Below are 19,798 nucleotides of genomic sequence, written 5' to 3'. Positions count from 1 at the left end.
ACCTGCACCTGCTGCGTCCCTAGGGGCGGTTCACACTGCCCTTCGGGGCACCGCCCCAGGTGCCTGAGAGACTTCCTCCGCCCCTGGTCCTGTAAACACAGAGAGAAAGAAAACAATTCTGGAGTAAATTAAATATTGTCAGCTGTAATGCAGAACCTGGACAGGAAAGTTCCCACTTGTCTGAAGAAGAACAAAGGTAGCCACATACTCGCTCCTTTGTTCTCAGATTATAGCTCCAAGGTTACCTCTCTCATCTTGAAGTCCAAGAGAAAAAATGTGAGGAGGAGGATGCAACCTAAGATGTATCATTCTAACATGAAAGAGTTAGGGAGATCAGCTCAAGAAGTTAAACAGGGAGAGTCTGAAGGTCTTAACTCTTTGTCTGTTTTAACCCATGAAAAACCCCTCTTCTACAAGCTAAGTTACGCCCCAAATTCCAACGTGTTGCCATCACACCTATCAGAAGCATAGTTTGTTCAAAATTCATCAACATCTGTTGGAATCCTTCAGAATATAGGATAGTGCTTCTGCAACCAGGACAGATTCAGGTCACCTACATGTACCCTCAGTTGTTCACCCTAACCTCACCCTTTTATAGGGCTTTTAAAGGAAAGAAGCTGTAAATAATTTGTTATTTGCCCCTGTATTTCCAAGAAAATCAGTTACGGTTATATTCAAGTCTGATGGAGGAGAGCCATTGGGTGGTATTCACTGCTAGAGTAGACCTGCTTAAGTTCAGTGACATGACAAATTTAGGGCCATTCATTTCAGTGGGTCTGCTTTGAGCAGGACTTAGTTTGATACAATACACTAAATTCAAATTTAAAACTAACAGAGGAAAGAAGAGCAGCACATACAAAACAGTTTGGTTCTGTTTTTAAACCAGTAACTCAAAAACACATTTATATACTCTCTGCCTCTCTTTTCCTTGCTGCCCTTGTTGATATCTGGGGACCAATTTTTCCCCATTTTGTCAAATTGTTTTCTAATGCTTCTTATGGCTCCTGAGTAGATTATGGCTTTGAGCTTGGGAAATCTCTTTCAGAGCTCTCCGCGCGCCTGACATGGACTCAGTCAATTTAATCAGAATCTGTCTTCTTCTTTCTCCCCCCTCCCCCACCCCGGCAACTTTCTCCATTCACACGCTCTTCTCCCAGAAGTGGTTCGCTGCCCCCTTGCCCTGCACTGTATCTTTAAGGAGAAAAGTTATGTGATGTATCCTTGGAAGGTGGCAGGAGGCACGGGTGGTGCTGTGGTCTAAACCACTGAGCCTCTTGGGCTTGCTGATCAGAAGGTCGGCAGTTCAAATCCACACAATGGGGTGGATCTGTCCCAGCTCCTGGCAACCTAGCAGTTTGAAAGCATACCAGTGCAAGCAGATGAATAGGTACTGTGCGGCAGGAAGATAAACGGCATTTCTGTGTGCTCTGGTTTCAGTCACGGTGTTCTGTTGCACCAAAAGCGCTTTAGTCATGCTGTCTACATGACCCGGAAAGCTGTATGCAGATGAATGCCAGCTCTCTCAGCCTGAAAGCGAGATGAGCACCACACCCCATAGTCAATTTCAACTGGACTTAACTGTCCAGGGGTCCTTTACCTTTACCTTGGAAGGTTATCAACAAAGTGACAAAATTCCCACTAGTCTGGAAAAAGAACAAGGAAGAATTTCAATTCAGTTCACACTGAAAGCAAACCTCCCTAATTCACACTTTCTGGAAGAATGCACAAACCAGAATACAGCCTTTCCCCAAAATTTGCTCTTCTTTTAATTTTGCTATGCAGTTCTCCCACCAAATAAAATGTGCATACAAGTTCATAGTTCCAGTGAAAATAAGGGGAACTCAGATCAGTTGAAAAACTGTTGGATGAATTACGTAAGAAAAATGAAATTCGGATCTAATCAATGGAGTCATTTGTTTTGATTACAGGTTACAAAAAGCAATGAACAGTGTAAAAGAAAAAAAATAGTATTTACCGTATTTTTCGTCCCATAGGACGCTCCGTCCCATAGGACGCACCTACTTTTTTGGGGGGGAAATAAAGGAAAAAATTTTTTCCCTTTATTTCCCCCCCAAAACCAGGTTGGGGAACAGTGGGATGGCGGCGCTGCGCCTCCCCGCTGTCCCCCGAGCTTGTGGGGCTGGCCGATGTCTGCCCGGCGCGAGGGCGCTCTGCTTCAGGGCGCCCCATGCGCCGGGCGGCAGGCTGCCGCCCGCAAGCCTTGCGCGCCGGGGGGAGTTCTCCCCCGGCGCGCAAGGCTTGCTGACACTTGCGCGGAGCACGGGGCGTCCTCCGAAGGGCGCCCCGTGTTCCGCGCTGCAGGCTGCCGCCCGCAAGCCTTGCGCGCGGGGGGGAGTTCTCCCCCGGTGCGCAAGGCTTGCTGACGCTTGCGCGGAGCACGGGGCGTCCTCCGAAGGGCGCCCCGTGCTCCGCGCTGCAGGCTGCCGCCCGCAAGCCTTGCGCGCCCAGGGGAACTCCCCCCAGGTGCGCAAGGCTTGCGGATAGCTTCCTGGAGCCTGGAGAGCAAGAGGTGTCGGTGCGCACGGACGCCTCTCACTCTCCAGGCTTCCGCGAAAACCTGCATTCGCCCCATAGGACGCACACACATTTCCCCTTCATTTTTGGAGGGGAAAAAGTGCGTCTTATAGGGCGAAAAATACGGTAATAATATAGTAGAACAAATATTATGTTAGACAGAAGATTCTTTTTTCACTTAAGATTTTTATTAATTTTTTGTAGCTTTAACTAATTACAGTAAATTAGACAGAAGATTATTTACCCTTCATGACTGAGCAGGGATTTGAACGTGGATCTCCCAGGTCTGCTCTAGCCACTACACCAGGCTGGCTCATGCTGGAAAAAAATGTTTTCAGCAGCTGCCCAAAAGAGGACCGTGTCAATAGTGGGTGCTGCCACACTAAAAGACTGATGTCTTACAAATGCAGAAAGTAGTTGACATTTAGTGCGCTACATAAAGGTTAGCCTTGAAACCATTCTCCAGAGTATTTCAGCCTAAGCATAATAAAAACACTGCCTCTACATACTTTTAAAAATGGAAAGGGGCATATCTTACATTTCAAATGTGTGTTTTATGTTTTAAAAATCATGCAGAATTCATGCAATTTTGATGTGCCTCTTTCAAAAATAAAAATAAAAATCAGCTCCAAACAGCACAGATTAGAGCTATGAATGAGGGCCAGGAAGATTGAGCTGGAACTGAATTAAGCCACCCAGACCATCCCTATTTCCCTGTAACCTAGAAAAATGCAGATCCTGAGCAAATGTCCTCCTCCCACCTCATCAAGCCGCCTTACAAACTCTCGTCTACCGCTTTCAATCTGGCACCTCCAAAATTAGACTGCGTGTTCTTTCAGAAATGGGACCAGATCTTCTTTTCCATACTGCAGAAGCCTCTCTCACACTTTTTGGAAAAGGAGATCTGAAATGAAATACTTCTCCCTCTTTCCAATCAGATATACATATGCTTCTATCCAAATGCTTTATTTATTGCAGCCTGGTGCTTTCCGTTCAATGTGTCAATGCTGGTCAAGAACTCCAAAAGACAGGACTTCTGTCTACACAGCCACCTTTTATATGGCACTATTCAAAAATAAAATAAACGTCTCATGTGAATGTGCAATGATGGATATTAAAAGCTACATGTCAGGCTGCTTATTCTTTTTTTAAGGATCAAATGTGTTTTACTGTAATGTAATTTTACCTTACTTTTAAAGTTTTCTCCTGGGCCACAGCTATGCTTATTTAGAGAAATAAGGGAAATCAAAAAGTTTGGTTCGATGGCCGCTCTTGGAACACTTTGAGGAAAACTTGTTGGAGTCACAGAAGTGACCTGGGGTAACCTGTAGATGGCAACAGACCAAGAAAAAATGGCATAGCTGGTTTTAAAATGACCTGTCTTGCAGGAATTAGCTGGTGAAGCTTTTTACAAGGATGAATGCTGTCGGCTGCTAATTGCTACAGAAGCTAAGAGAAAAGTTGACAAGCCTAGCCAGGCAGAGGATGGTGAGTAGCAAGCTAGAAATACATTCATTAAGAGAGAAAGGGTGGTCAGCAGCAAGAACAAGAGAGGGGGAGGGGGGAGAGAAATTAGCTTTAAACAAATAGAACCTGCAACAAAACGTTGCAGAAAGGAACGTGCCCATTGCCAGAACACTCCACTGCCCAGGAGTACCAACTTGGACCCGTGACCATGGGTGCCCAGGGCCGTGGGTGCCATGCAGTGTGCATGGCCCTGGCATCAAAATTTATGGGTGCCCAGTCCCTTCATGGGGAATTGTGTGGGTGCTCGGGTACCCAGGTCCCCTGGGAGTTGGCACCTATACCATTGCCCCTCCCTTGGTTTTCTAGTCCTCTACTCTCAACAAGGTCCCCTTTCCTTCTACTGAAAGGTTGGGGGTGGGGTGGGGAGGGGAGCAGGGGCTTGATTTCTAAACACCTCCCTGTTGCATACCGATGGCGACATCTCAGCTACATCAGCAACAGCACTCAAATCCTGCACGTTGGAGACAGAGGGAATGCTTTCAAAGCTTTTGCAATTGTATATGGGAAAAGGCTGTGGCCAATCAAGACTCAAAGACTTAATTCTCAATGAGGTAGGAAGCCTGTCCCTTTAAAATGTACCACTTTGGATTGCAAGGCTTGGGGGGCGGGGCGGGCAGCCCCACATAGCATGATCCATAATAAAAGATTCTAGGAGATGTAGTAGGAACCTGTGGAGAGAACCATATTTGCCACCCATGGCCTACATAAGAAAAGCCTAACTGCTGGATTAGGCCAAAGGCCCGTCTAGTCCTATTTTTCAGTGTGTCCAACCAGATGCCCTTGGGGAGCCTGCAAGCAGGACCTGAGCGCAACAGCACTCTCCCCACTTGTGAATCCCAGCAACTTATATTCAGATTCATACTTTCTCCAACAGTGGAAGTGGATCCTAGCCTGGCCATCACGGCTAGTTGCCAACAATACCCTTATTCTCTTTCAAAGCCATCCAAGTTGGTGGCTGTAACTACCTCTTATGGGAGTAAATTCCATATAGTTCAACCATGCACAGTGTGAAGAAGTATCTCCCTTTTGTATGTCCTAATTTTTCCAACATTCAGCTCTGGGTTCTAGTATTATAAGAGATGCTGTTATGTACTGAGCTGAATCCTAGAACAATAGGATCCAGAATGCAGCAGTCTGGTTGGTCCGCAGGAGCCACCCAATCCAGCTCCAGGTGGAAGTGAATCAGCGACCTGATTGGCCTGCAGGAGCAGCCAATCAGGCTTCTGGAGGAGGTGAATCCACAACCTGATTGGCCTACATTAGCAGACGGAATTAGCCAATCATGCTGGGCCCATTGTGTAAATAATGTATATATAGCTAGAAGTTTCATTCTTTACTACTATGAGCTGAATAAAGAGCATGAAATTCACACTCGATTCTGAGTATATTTCAGATGCCTTTTTAAGGTGAGATGACCAGGACTGTACACAATATTCCAAGTGTGGTTGCACCATAGATTTGTATAACAGCATTATGCCGCTGACAGTTTTATTATGAATTCTAGCATGGAACTGACCTTTTACACAGCTGCTGCACACTGGGTTTTCAGTGCATGAAATCCATTGCAGGTAGCCTGATTTCAACAGATAAATCTCGCAATTCACTGTGCATATCCATATTTGAAGGTTAGGGGGGGTAATGTGTGGTGTCACTGCCCTCCACGCATGGATCAGGCTGAAGAACCGTTCAAGTTAGCTGTAGAAACTGAACCAATTGAAACAACAAAGACTCTTCTCTTGGAGATCAATAGTTTGCAATCCTTGAGATTGAACTCAGATGCTGATTATAGGAACTGGTGCCCTCTTGTGGAATTCCCACAGGAAATCACCAGGTTTAAATGTGCTGAATGGGATTGGACTAGAGCTTAAATGAAGGCTGCCTCTTGTCCTGATAGTATTCATTTGCTAGTCTAAGCAATGCTGACACTCAGCAGACGAGGACACACTACCCACAACTGAACTTCCTAAAATGCAATTCTAATCGGTCAACAACAGAAGAGGCACATTTTCTCCAGTACTATCCCAGACGTCTACAGCTCAGAAAAGCCACAATGAAAAGGCAACAGGGTATCCTTCCCAAACCTAGTGCCCTCAAGATATTTAAGACTACAACTTCGATCAGCCTGGTCAACATGGCCAATGGTCAGGGGTGATGAGAGTTGTAGTCCGACAACAACTGGAAGATGCTAGGTTGGGTAGCAGTAGAGGCTGCAGTTGAGATTAAATCTATTTCATCATTCCAGATTAGGTTTGAGGAAAGCCAATGGTTGTATTCTAAGTCCTCCTCAGAGTAGACCCATTGAAATAAATGGATCTGAGTTAATCATGTAAAATGTGTGTCCTTTGAGTAAGACTAGCATTGAATACAACCCAATATTTTTCCATGTGCTGATGTTTATTTGCGGCCCCTCCATATTTAGTGCTGAGAAACCAAATAATTTTCCTAAGGTACTGATCTCTCTTGGAGGGCAATGATTTTACTTGGGTCCTGCTTCTGGCCTTCCTGTGGGACACCTGGTTCTCCACTGTGAGGACAGCCTGCTGGGCTGAATGGGCCTTTGGTCTGATCCGACAGGGCATTTCTTACGTTCTTATGGTTTTCAGCTGGGGACCCCAAGTGAGTTTGACGTGCATTTGCTCTTGATAACTAGCCCTGCTGTGTTTATGCCTCCACTCATTTCCCTTTGATTACATTTCTCATTGCCGTGTGTGAGCCCTGTTGTTAATTTGTAATCTTATGTAAAGTGCCATATGGGAAGTGATTTAACTTCCAACTCAATCGGAAATGAGAAGCCTAAGTCTGGTTTCTGTTTCACTCGTCTGCAAATCAGTTTCGCAGGCATGCTCTGCACACCGCCATGGCCTCCTCAAATTCTTCATGACCCTGGCAACCATTTGAGGGGTTGAATTTAAATGCACTGTAGTGAGTCAGACAGACAGCTATCTTGGATCAATAGACAAAGCAGAACCTGTAGGCTAGAGTCTAGCTGTGTGTTGTGAATCTTTATACAAGAATAGGGTTGCCATGTGAGGAACATCCCAGACCCTGAGATTTCCAAACCTAAGACCTAGGGGCAGTCCCTGGAGATGTCATAGGGTTGCCCTAGCTCAGAACTTTCCAAACTGTTTGTCGCAACACGTTAGTGTGTCAGCTACAGTGTGTAGGTGTGCTGCGCAAACACTCCCCGCACTCCTCCTGGAGCTGGAAAGAGACTAGTTTTACCTCCACTTTGCTAGTAAAACTGAATTCCTGATGCATGTTAAAAAGTGTGTCACCAACATGAAAAGTCTGTAAAACTCTCCCTGGCTTATGGCCCAAGTGGAGGCCCCGGAGACAGAGGTTAATTGGGAGAGGGGAGCAGAGGAAGGCAGACCCCACCAAAGTTCTGTGCTATTATCTGTAGCCAGCTCCCATTAGGTTGAAGTTTGTGAACTGCATGCACAGTCTTCTTAATATTTTATTATTATTATTATTATTATTATTATTATTATTATTATTATTATCACTATCACTCTCACCCACCGAGAGAGTCAAGGCCTCCACCTGCAACTTGGATGCATAAGACTGTGGTCTAACATTCTTCTTTCCAACGGTCTCTAGGTCATGTGTGATCTCATCCACAGTTTTGCTGTTCCTCCATTCAACCGGTCCCTTTCTCACATACTACACAATCTTCTGTTGGTGGGCATCCGTCTATCTTGGGAGACTATGAAGGAGTGCACCTTTGAGGGTGAAATCAAGTCACTGGAGAGTTACAGCGCTTGGTGTGGCTGTAGAGGCCAATACAGGAAAGACCTGTTCTGTTGCAACTGGGGCAGATGAATGCATCCAGTTGTGCTGGTACATGGTACATCTGAGCAGTCATTCTTCCTCTGCTCATTGCTGTGGCTACATGACCTGACTGATTGTCTCCAGATACTGTGGTCATCTGCAAGGGATTCTCACACATAGGGTTTAACGTTGCCAACCTTTATGTCACATTTGCAAACATATTTGTAGCACAGAATTGGTCTCTTATACGGATACATACACAGACAAAAGGCTGTCTCTTGCAGAGAATGAGCACTGCTCTGGATAGAATTTGCTGATGCTCAGCAAAATGTACGTAATCACTCTGGTGGGAACTGGAAATACAAAACCACATCATTGTCATTCCTGCCAGCAAGGAAGTCCTTCCGCACACTGTTCCTCACCTTTATTAGGACTGATTCGTAAAATATTAATGGTTTCATCGGAACAAAAAAAAAATCTCCTGGGGAAAATGAGTCAATTAGTACTCTATGTATCATTTCCACCATGAGGTAGAAATATTTCATCCTGAGCACCCAGGCACTGTGAATTAACTATGAGCTGTCCCCTTCAGTGCAACCCAGATTCTCTTCTCCCTCTGGGAAATGGGAGGACAAAACTGCTGCAGGTTCATGTTAAGAGGCCTGCCAGGGAATTGTATAAACACTCGTCATAATAAACTAGCTCCTGGTAGAGCCTGAATTCATTTTACAGACAACACACTGCACAACACCAGTTCACTGATGTAAAGTTCTCCCTTTCTTTCTTTTTTACCATTCTCCTTTAATAGGTGAGGGGGGGGAATTAAAATTTGAAAATTAGCAAAGGGAAAATAACATTGGCAACAGAATTTGGGGACTGTTGGTTTTTGTTTTTGTTTTGTTTTTTTAAAGCACAGAATATAACATACGCAGCTGTTTGGCCTAGTTCCTGGGACCAGCTGCTGAGATGCTTGTTTGAAGGTCAGGGCTATCCCAAATTCCTGAAGTGTTTATAAGTGAGGGCTGAAGTCCAGCTGCAGCCAAGAAGGCTGAATTGCTGTGACAGAAGGCCATTGGTTCCAGATGCCTTCTACCAAGTCAGATACACTAAGAGCAACAGTAACTTCCATCAAAACTGGATTATTACAACCATGGGCTGATTTGCTGCCTCACAGAGTTTCTGTGCTAGTATGCTGCAGTGCTTTGAAGAATACTTTCAGTATGCTAGATAAATATGCTAACTATACAAGTACTGTATGCATTCTTTGGCATTGCTAAACTTAAACAACAGCTAAATGGTCTGCTTCCACAAGAGGGAGCTACAATCTAATTTTATTTATCATCAAAAAATGAGTTTTCAGAGGAAACACTGTGCTTAATTTCTAACAGAAGACATCTCATGGCTCAAATGCATTTAGAAGCCATGGATTAAACCTAAAGACTTTTGTTTTAGTTAGTGGTAAGAGGAGGGTTCACCGCACATGCTCAGATGCCCTCTTCTGAATCATATTCTGCATCACTACAGAAAAGAGGTTGTGAATCTAATAGTAGTTTAGCTTAGGACGGACCGTAAACCTCTCTGAAGAGAATTTCGGTCTGAATTTGGGAAGGAGTGAGGAAAGAGAACAAGGGTGAAGGGAAGGGAATTTCTTCTTAAATTTGTGTCTGGTAAGTGGTTGATAAAAGAATATTTATGGTCTGCCTTTTCTGGACAAAACCTTCTCAAGACCCTTTGAGAAGATTCAAATTTAACTTGGTACTGTAGACTGGTTTCCTACCTTCCAGAGTTGCCAGAGCTCAGGGACACATCATGCAATGCATAGTGAAACTATGGAACTCGCTCCCACAGAAGGTACTAATAGCCACCAACCTGGATGGTTTTAAAAGACAATTAGAAAAATTCTGAGAGGACTGTTGTTGTAAGCCAAAAATAGCTTATCTCCTGAGTTTATGTCAATAAAAAAGTCAGAAGCACGAGTAGCTGGGAGTCCAACGTTTATTGCAAAGCAATAGGTTACAGTCGGATAGTTCTGCAAAACTGCAACCCCACCCAGTGGTCCAGGTGGTGATATTTAGAACATTTCAAGCAAAGCATTTCAATGTTCACCAATCATATACATCATTACCTAATTTCATGTTTTACACATACGCAATAACTCTGGCAATTTATGCTGATTCAGGTTTGATTCTCACCATGTTTTGTTACATTGTGGTACTGTGCAAATTGGGAATCTGTGTTACTTGTAGCCATTTGCACAAAGTAGCAACTTACATTCTGGCTTTGAGTCGTATCTTTGTGATTCACACATTAGCTGTATTTCTGCCCCAGTTGGGGTGGGGGCGGCAACTTGCAAAATCATCAGTTTCATAAAGCAACAGGTTACCATAACTTCTCTATTAGAAGCACACTCAAGCATTTCCAGGGGTACAGATTCTCACATTTATTGTGGCCCTTTGGTTTGTTATGTAGGGATACTCATTCCTAAGTTCTTTTTCCTCCCCAGTGAAGTAGGAGGTCAGCTGGCTGTCCTGTATAATGATCTGAGGCACAAGAGATCGGCTGAAGCGTCCTTGATAGGAGGTACCCAAACATGGAAAACCCAGGAATGGCCCCCCACTCATATCATTAAAGAATATGGCCCAGCCACTTGGCGTCAGGATGGTATGCAAGGGTACCCCAGTATAAGTCTTGAATCGCCTTATCCGCATCCAAGCAAGTGTAGAGATAATTACCAATTGCACAGCTCCCAAATGAAATAGGCCATCTATCAAAATACAATGGCCCTAGATTATCTGCTGTCTGAAGAAGTAAGTATGTGCAGAAAAATAAATCTGACCGTTTGCTGTCTGAAAATTGATGACCGTGAGCATTGACTTTCAGTTTGACACCATCTCAGTCTGCAGCCTAGGAGAAGACGAGGACATACTTCTGAGTGTCCCAGCACCATTGGGTGCTGCTGAGCCCAGTGGCATTTTGCCGGAGGGCTTCAGCCAGGAAGAACTCCAGGTCCAGCTAGCTTCTGCCCTGCAGAGCTGGAAGAAAGAGGTCCGCAGCAAGACTCTTCAGAAGTTTTCAGGCCTCCTGTTGGAAGCAAATAAACACCCTTCTGTAGAGCTTCTAGAATCCATCCTGGGCAAGATGGTGGCAGTCCTGGGTCTCTGTGTGCTAGAGCCAGATGCCGGCTGTGATCATGAGACAGCAGAGACACTCTGCAACCTCCTGCCTGTCATGCGGTGCAAGGAAGCCATGCTGAAGGAAACAACCTGGGGCTGGGAGGCAATCCTTAGGGCTTGGTGGATCCTTAACCCAGCTGGAGGACCTTCCCCAGAGTTATTCCTGCATGCTCTTCCTGCATGCTCTTCCCATGGTCTTTGGTGCCTACCTGCCTCCAGAGCAGCTCCTGGAGGCAGTGTGTTACCTGACCAGGGACCTTGCGGTCAAGGGCATTTTCATGCCACTGAAAATCCATGCCCTGCTCCATCAATTTTTGGACAAATTCAGTGGGAAAGCTGTGCAGGTCGAGCTGCTGCTGGAAGCCTTTCTCCAAAACCCCAAGCGGCCCTCCATGGAGCAGCGGAAAGTGGCACTCTTTGGCTTTTCTGTGTTGGCAAAGCAGTGCCCGGAGAGCATGGTGGGATACCAGCTCCAGTTCCCTTTGAGTGACAGTGGCAAGATCTGGTGGTCTTTAGCTCTGTGGATCGCCCTCACTTGATCCATCTGCTGAAGGGCCACCTTCAAGGAGTCCACCACCACACTATCAATGGCTATTTAGCCAGGATGAATATGCTGTGCCTCCAGTAAAGGTAAAGGGACCCCTCACCTTTAGGTCCAGTTGTGGCCGACTCTGGGGTTGCAGCACTCATCTCACTTTATTGGCCGAGGGAGCCAGTGTACAGCTTCTGGGTCATGTGGCCAGCATGACTAAGCTGCTTCTGGCGAACTAGAACCGGAGTGGTACCTTGCACTTTTGACGTGCTTTCGAACTGCTGGGTTGGCAGGAGCAGGGACCAAGCAACAGGAGCTCACACTGTCATGGGGATTCGAACCGCTGACCTTCTGATCAGCAAGTCCTAGGCTCTGTGGTTAAAACCACAGTGGTTAAACCCACTGTGGTTAAACCCACAGTGCCACCCGTGTCCTGTGCATCCAGTAAATGCTGCTAAATACCTGTTGCTGTAAACCACAGGAGGGGAGAGTGCTTGGATCCTGCTGGAGGGTTTCTCACAGGCACTTGGTTGGCCACTGTGAGAAGATGCTGGTTTGATGGACCATTGGCCTGATCCCGCAGGCTCTCCTTATGATCCATGCGACGGTCATCTCCAGGCTTGACTACTGTAATTCGCTCTACGCAAGGCTGCCCTTGAAGCTGTCCCAGAAACTCCAGCGGGTACAGAATGCTGCAGCAAGGCTCCTCACGGGGTCTCTGCCATGGGAGCATATTCACCCAGTGCTTTTCAAGCTGCACTGGCTCCCGGTAGAGTACAGGGTCAGATTTAAGGTGCTGCTTTTGACCTTTAAAGCCCTTCGTGGCCTAGGACCCTCGTACCTACGGGACCGCCTCTCCTGGTATGCCCCACGGAGAGCCTCAAGGTCCATAAATAACAACACCCTAGTGGTCCCAGGCCCTAAGGAAGTTAGATTGGCTTCAACCAGAGCCAGGGCCTTTTCAACTCTGGCTCTGGCCTTGTGGAACGCTCTGCCTCATGAGACCAGGGCCCTGCATTAATAATAATAATAATAATAAGTATTATTATTATTATTATTATTATTATTATTATTATTATGTTCTTACATTCCTGGAGGGTGTTGAGCAGGTCTGATGATGTGGGAATTAGACTCTAGTTTCCATTTGCTATGGAATGCGGAAGATAGCCCTAGCTCATTTGACCCTTTAATTAGTTCTCTTTTCCCCTCCTATAAAAAACTATGCAAGACACGCTCTTTGAAAGTTTAAAGAACTATTCAATTCAATTCAAAATCCTTTATTAGGCATAGCACACCGCACATTAACATACAAACATCGTATATAGACTGTATAAAATACGGGCTCAGTGAACACAATTTATTCCAGTCCTAATCTTAACTCCAAAAAATAAATCAATGTACATATTAGTTTAAAGAACTAATAACTTGTACTTGCAGATGCAGATTAAAAACACAAAGCAGGTAGATGTTTCTTAAATATGTCTTACATAGGTTAAACTCTCTCTGAGGCAGACAGCGGCACAACACAGCGCACCTGCTGCTCTAACTGTTAAGACTGTTCTCCTAACTGCCATAACTGTACCAACTGCCACAACTGCCTCAGATATATGACATCGCAGAGTTCTATAGTTCTTGCAATTGAGCCTTTACTTATGCATTTTGGATGCTAGCATCCTACAGCTGAGGAATGAGGAGGGATGGCTGTCTGAGAGTGCCAAGGGCCAAATGGATAGGACTTGAGGGCCACATCTGGCCCATTGCTCTGCGAGGCCACAACTGTGTATTAAAGTCTGTATTTGTTCACCGGTGAGTTTTTTAGACCTGGTTGCTGTTAGCATTTCAACCGGAGCCTGCCAAGGATCTGGCAGCTCCTCACTTGAAGCCTGGCCTGTGTTTTCTTACCACCTGGCCAATCTAACCCTGCTCAGTCATGTGGAGTGGCAGTGCACAGGGCGGAGCGGAGCCTTCCAGTTTACATCTTGTTTAGTCTGTTCCTTCAGCTCTGCCGCTTAGCCTTCCTTGATGGATGCCTTGTTCCCAGCAGACTCCACCGTGCCTAATTGGAAGACCTCGCAACAGGCACGCAACAGAGAAAGAAATTGACAAGGCAGCCGAGCATCAGAGTAATGAGCCTACGGGACTGTAGCCGGCTCATGAGAAGTCGGGATAAGGAATGAGTGCGAGCGAGTTTTAGAAAATTATAACAGAGATTTTGAAAAATCACATCCCTATCTCAAAGCCATATACCAAAGGACTGCATGTTTTAAACAATCAAATCAAATACACATGATTGTTATGGTTTTGGTTTTTTTAAAAACCCTATTACACATATAAAAACAATTGCATATACAGTATAAAACAATTTAAAAACATAATCCATTCCAGAAAACCATTCAACTTCTGAAACATTTGAAAGCCAAGGTGTAAAGGGCGGTCAGCAAATTTACAGAGAAAATTGAGAAAAATACAGTGGTACCTCAGCGGAAGCCTTTTGACTTCTGAGACACATTCAAAAATGGAAGCATTTACTTCTGGGTTTTTGGCGTTCGAGTTCCAAAACGTTCAGCAACAGAGGTGTTCAAAACCCGAGGTACCACTGTATATTTACAGTGTTTGGGTGCAACTCAGTTTCTTGAGAGGGGCTTGCATGGAGGAGAGGACTGTTGATGGTTACTAGCCATCATGGCTAGGCTCTGCCTCCACAGTCAGAGGCAGGGATGACTCTTAATGTCTCTGAATGCCAGTTGCTGGGAACCACAGGTTAGGAGAGAACCGCCACCCTCAGGTCCTGCTTGCAAGCTTCTCATAGGTATCTGGTTGGCCACTGCAAGAACAGCACTCTGGGCTAGATGAGTTTTTGGCAGGATCACGCAAAATCTCCGTATGTTCTTATTGGCATAGATATTGAAACTCTAGCAAGCAGGTTTGTTATCACTCTTCTTCTTTTTTTAAAAAAAAGCAACAACCAACATATATCAAGCTGAGTTGAAACCCTCAATTATGGTAGGAAATTTTGCAATGATACGGTTCAGACATTTACTGACCTCCTGGCCCCTGAGCTGCTGTAAGGTCCTGTCTGAGATGTTTGCCTGTTGATTGATGCATTTCCACACAAAAGCTGAGGTTACAGGGAGGGCAATGGAAAGAGAGGCCTCCACACACAACCTTCCACTCCATCCCTTGCACTAAAAACAGATGACATTTGGTTGCAGCTTTCTAGCTGCTGCCGCCTTTCTAATTCATCACCTTGATGTGCCAAAGCATTTCCCTGACTGCCCTTCCCTTTAAATTCCTCCTTGAGTCCCACTTCTCTTTTAGAGAAGTCTTCCCTGGCCTCACCTTCCATTCCTCTCCTTTCCAGGTTCTCCACACACAGTGCAATCCTGTGCAAATCTACTCCAGAAGCCATATTGCGATAAACGGGAGGGTGAGCTAAGTGTGTACGAGATTGCAGTCTAACTTGCTCTCGTCTTCAACCTTCTACTGTTAATATTCCATCAGTTTTGGACTCAGCTGCTTTGTATTTGCTAGTGGGCTGTTAAACATTAAATGCATCATTAGCCTATAGAAGCATTAACATAAACCCATTTCCTACTTTCCAGAAAGGAAATAATATCCTTTTGTCCACAGTTTTAAATGTGGAAGCGGGGGTTGGGTGGGAGCTATTGGTTTGGTTTGTTCTGTTATTCTTATTACATATTTTGTGTTTCTTATCTCGTATTTTTATGCTGTGAACCATCCTAAGATCTTTGGATGAAGGTATACAAAATTAAAAAATAAATGTAGGTCTGCTGCACCTGTTGTACTTCTGGCTGCCAGGCATACTGGAGCTCTGCTGCACAGGGGCGGAAGAGGTGTTTGTTCAGTCTGCATGCTAAAGTGAACCAGTCTTATTTGCCTGTCCTGGGTTTAATTGAAATGCACCCCTGAATGGATTGCACACAGCTCCAAACTCTGCAATATAGTTTCAGGGTGTTGTGTTTTTTATGTATTGAAAAGCATTTCCAGTATTTGAAAATGCCAAGTATTTGAGGCAAATAATGCATGAAAATGAAAACAAAATGGATACAATTTAAACGTGCATTTTTCATGTTGTTGTTTTTTAAAAAAATAGGAACAGAACAGTCCTATGATTGAGCACATGAGAAACTGACATGGAAATGGGCTGATCCGCCAATTACTGCTGCTGGGAGGTAGGGGGTTGGAGTGGAAAATCTACCACCACCCAATTACATACATAAAATAAAAACATAATATTTGCTGTCATTAACAGCATTGCTGGAATGTCCTTGGCTTTTTAATTATTCTAAAGGCAAGCAGTTCTGCACATTTGCTCCCTCCTCTGTTTTCCAACCACAGCCATGAAAGGTTTGCTTCCTAAATTATGCATACTGTGGGTGCAGTCAGGAGCGATTAAGGGCACTGGGCAATCTCCCCCACCACCTTCCTTTCTTTTTTTTTAAAAAAAAAGGGGAGGGGGAAGCTTTCCTGGGGAATCAATGCTTGCTAATCTTTAGAAAATTACTCTAACAAGCTCCAGGCCTGAACAGCTGGAGTCTAGCTCACTGGCCTCTGAAAGCACGCACAGGCCATTAGCAGAACAGGACTTTAATGAACCAAAAAATCTGTCCCAAGCCATGGCTTTCAGGCTTCTGCATCTGACATTCTGATTAAATGTCAAGCAGCCAAAGAGGAAAAGATAAGCAATGCTCTGGGCTCAGGCAAGAGGCAGCGCAGCAGACTTCAGAAATCAACAGGTACCAGACTATCTCTAACCCCAACCCAACAGTCAACAAGGGAGGGATGGGGGACACCAGAATTGCTTTCTGGGATAGAGACCCTCCAGACTGTGGGTTGTATGCAGGGGTCCATGGGACATCTCCACCTGACCCCCAGCCTTCCCTCCTCACACGAGTGGTTTCTTGCACATTAGATAGATGATATAGATGATATAGAGATAGAGATATACTTATTACATTTATATTCTACCTTGTCTCCAAGGAGCGCAAGGTGGTGTATGTGATTCTCCCCCATGTTTTTCCTCACAACAACCCTGTGAGGTAGGTTAAGCAATGATTCTTTGACATCAACTTCGTTGGACTGGTCATGTTGTGCGGATGCCTGATTATCGTCTTCCCAAGCAGCTACTCTATTCCGAACTTAAAAATGGAAAGTGTAATGCTGGTTGTCAACAAAAGAGGTTTAAAGACTCTCTCATGGCAAATCTAAAATAAATGTAGTAGAAACATCGACAACTGGGAAACACTGGCCTATGAGCGTTCCAATTGGAGAACAGCCTTTACCAAAACAAGCTCAAATTCAGGACGAAAGGAAGAAATGTCCTAAGAAGAAGGCACGCTTGGCAAACCCTCACCGTGATCAACTCCCACCCGGAGGCCCCACTGTGGAAGGACGTGTAGATTCAGAATTGGCCTCCACAGTCACTTACGGACTCACGGTTAAAAGCATGTTCATGGAAGACAATCTTACTTGGCTATGAGTGATTGCCAAAGAAGAAGATGTGATTCTCCCCCACCTTTTTCCTCACAACAACCCTGTGAGGTAGGTTAGGCTGAGAGAAGGTGATTGGCCCAAGGTTATCAAGAAAGCTTCATGACCAAGTGGGGACTAGAAGCCCAGATTCTCAATTTTTAGTTCAACACTCTAACTCCTACACCACTTGGGCTTTCTCTAACCCACTACATCACACTGCCAAAGAGGACACATTTTGCTGATGTGCATGTGTAGGTGCAAATTTAGAAATATTTGCTCTAACTGAAATAGAAGTACAGTATATATCTCCATTGTGGGGAAGGTGATGACCAGCTGAGCTATTTGCCAGTTCAGTCTGCTTCTCAGCTGCTACCTGTTTCTTTATTTGTTTATCGAAATTTATATACCACTTTATTACATTCAAGACGTTAAGCAAGTTTTACAAAAGTATAAAATAAAACATTACAATTCTTGACTGAAAAACCCCCAGTTAAAAACATGTACTTAAGAGATAAAACACATATAACTTCTACATATCTGGAGAGGTGTGCCTAAACAAAAATGTTTTAAGCAGGCGCTGAAAAGAGTGCAGCAAAGGCACCTGGTTGGAATCAAAAGGCAAAGGTGCTACCACACTAAAAGATGGATTTCTTACAAGCACGGAATGCCTATTATGTGGTAACTGCAAAAGTGCTAGTTCCTCAGATCAAAGCAGTTGAGTGGGCATATATGGAATAAGGTGATCCTGCAAGTAAACTGGACCCAAACTGCTTATATACCAACAGTAACACTTTGGAATTGACCTAGTAGCAAATGAACCAGTGCAGATCTCTGAGCAGAGTTCTTACATGTAGACAGCGTCTCACTCCTGTCAGCAGCATTCTGCACTAACTGCAGCTTCCAGGTCAGGTGCAAGGGAAGCCCCACACAGAGAGCATTGCAGCAATCCAGCCTTGAAGTCAGTGACTCCCATGTGGTCAAGCTCTCCTGGTCCAGGAATAGCCGTAGCTTTAGCACCAGGTGCAGCTGGTATAAAGCACGCTATTGATGAGTGATTTCAAGGCTCCTGCTCTCTGTGCTTTGGGCTGTATGTTTGGGCTTTGGGCTTAAGTCATGTTTAGAGTAAACTCGTTGAAATTAATGGATATGATGACCAACTTTTGTCATTAAAGCAGGCTTTGATGGGACAGTCCTTCAAATAGAGAGCTCCTATAATGAACTGTTCTCTGTAAAGCAGGACATTATCACCCGAGAGAGAGAGATTTTGCTTTAAAGCCATATCTGAAAGAATTTGTGTTCCTTGGCTTGCACAATTTCCATATGGAGTCTTTTCTCAGAGGGCTTTTAGGAATCCTGCCCTCTCAAGCTGTGGTCACTTCACAGTCTTTATACTTGGCAGTATAGATGGAAAAGAAAGAAACAAAGCACGCACACAATCTTGGGTTTGATTTTGGGGTGGTGGTGATATAAGGTTTAGTTGTCTAATCTCTCAAAGAAGTTCTGGCAGAAGGTAAGGCCTCCCCCTGTCACTCTGGCAGCCAGCTCAGCTGCCCTAGATTGAGAATTATGTTTTCATGTTTGGAAGCAACTCCACAGCCATAGCAGCAACACAATTTTTACACCCACCATGCATACATACAGCAAAGAAAAAGGAGGGGGAGGAGGTATTTGAAGAATTTGCAAAATATACGTCTACTGGCCATAAGCCATGACAGCTAAAACAATATGCCTTGCAAAAAAAGCAAGGTTGCCAAATGATCTGCGGAGAAATGCTCTGGCCTGCTCCTGTGCTTTTGACAGTGGTTTGATCTGTCAATATCTGCAAATGACGCTTTTTGCAGCACAAACGTCACTTGTATCCTTGACTAACAGCTGGACATTAAGCCAATGTTAAAGGCTCAGCTGCAGAGGGTGGCTGAAATGTTGATAACCTTACCACAAACCAGGGGCAAAACTAGGCTTTATTTCACCCAGGTCAGAGACCCAGTTTGGCATTCACCCATGTACATTTCTGTACACACACACACACACACAGGCTGGGAGCCTCAGTGGTGGCCCTCTGGAGGCTTCACCCAGGGCAAAAAAAAAAACCTGGATAGTCCTGCCCCATCCCATAGCTACGGCTCTGCTCAAAGGATGAATGCCAGAAGTAAAAGGTGTATTGCATTCAGGAGTCCTGGCAACCCATCCACATTCAATTCCCCTGTTAGGCCCTAAGAAAGTTGTCTCAGGCCTGTGTTGGGAGTCCTGCTAGGAAACTGTATAAAGCCTTGCAGATAAAAACCTTCCATAGTTTAACAATGTGCTGTTTGAATATGTACTGTCTTTTATCTGCCCTGACTCTTCCAGCATTCAGCTTCCTTGGATGTCCACAAGCTCTAATGTTCTGAGAGAGGAGAAAAACTTTTCCCTATCCACTTTCTCCATGCCATACATAATTTTATAAGCTTCTATCATGTCTCTTCTTGCTCAACCAGAAGGCATGAGGCAGGTCACATTTGACAGGAGATATTGAACTTGATGGAACTCTTGATCTGAGCCAGCAGTGCCCTTGCATTGTTTTGAGGAACCTGCTTGTCTCCAGAATGAGCAGAAGGCTCCACCCAGCACAGACAGTGTTTCATCTGGAGCTCTTGGAAATTCCCATCTGCCAGTTTTATGACTTTCCAGACCTGGTCTCCAGCAGTAGCCTGACTATAACCAACACTATAAATCAACTAAATACACACAGGGAACTCATTCTTTCAGCAGAAACCATTCTTAAGAT

General features: G+C 44.8%; 2 long non-coding RNA genes across 2 annotated transcripts; one reads left to right on the top strand and one right to left on the bottom strand.

The window, feature by feature from the left end:
• Window positions 1-2,710: 2,710 nt before the first annotated feature.
• Window positions 2,711-11,629, bottom strand: LOC310685023. The gene is made up of 3 exons (XR_014515028.1): window positions 11,264-11,629; window positions 7,575-9,409; window positions 2,711-7,447 (listed from the first exon to the last, which is right to left on the bottom strand). It is a non-coding gene; the product is annotated as an uncharacterized lncRNA (long non-coding RNA).
• Window positions 11,630-13,090: 1,461 nt separating this feature from the next.
• LOC310685022 lies at window positions 13,091-15,822 on the top strand. The gene is made up of 3 exons (XR_014515027.1): window positions 13,091-13,344; window positions 14,348-14,461; window positions 15,653-15,822. It is a non-coding gene; the product is annotated as an uncharacterized lncRNA (long non-coding RNA).
• The last annotated feature ends 3,976 nt before the right edge of the window (window positions 15,823-19,798 follow it).

Source organism: Podarcis tiliguerta (assembly GCF_965153285.1).
Source record: "Podarcis tiliguerta genome assembly, chromosome: 8".
Lineage (NCBI taxonomy): Eukaryota > Metazoa > Chordata > Lepidosauria > Squamata > Lacertidae > Podarcis > Podarcis tiliguerta.
This window is presented reverse-complemented; position numbering and strand designations above follow the sequence as displayed.